General features: G+C 44.0%; 1 pseudogene; it reads right to left on the reverse strand.

Moving 5' to 3' along the window:
- Positions 1-94, reverse strand: LOC112211150 (U6 spliceosomal RNA; annotated as a pseudogene).
- Between the last annotated feature and the right edge of the window lie 279 nt (positions 95-373).

Below are 373 nucleotides of genomic sequence, written 5' to 3' on the forward strand. Positions count from 1 at the left end.
GCTTCACGATTTTGCGTGTCATCCTTGCGCAGGGGCCATGCTAATCTTCTCTGTATCGTTCCAATTTTAGTATATGTACCGCCGAAGCGAGTACAACCACTCATGGAAACATTTGGCTCTCTAACCTCCCCTCCACTGTCCCAATACCCCCTCTCCTTCAATCTTTGAAAGAAGGACTTTCAAAATTTTCTTGGATATCCATCAGTATTACATTTACCCGATCAATCTAAACGTACAGTTTTGGTTTGAAAGTCATTCCAACTGACCGTGTAGGTATCCCTTGAGGGACGAAATACACTGACGACCAAGGAATAATTTTAATTCGAAGTAGAGCGGTTATTGGAAGGTGCGCAGGGCAAGGACGACACACAAA

The sequence above is a fragment of the Halyomorpha halys genome, unplaced genomic scaffold (genome assembly GCF_000696795.3).
Source record: "Halyomorpha halys isolate HHAL.00 unplaced genomic scaffold, Hhal_1.1 Scaffold3.1, whole genome shotgun sequence".
Classification (NCBI taxonomy): Eukaryota; Metazoa; Arthropoda; class Insecta; order Hemiptera; family Pentatomidae; genus Halyomorpha; species Halyomorpha halys.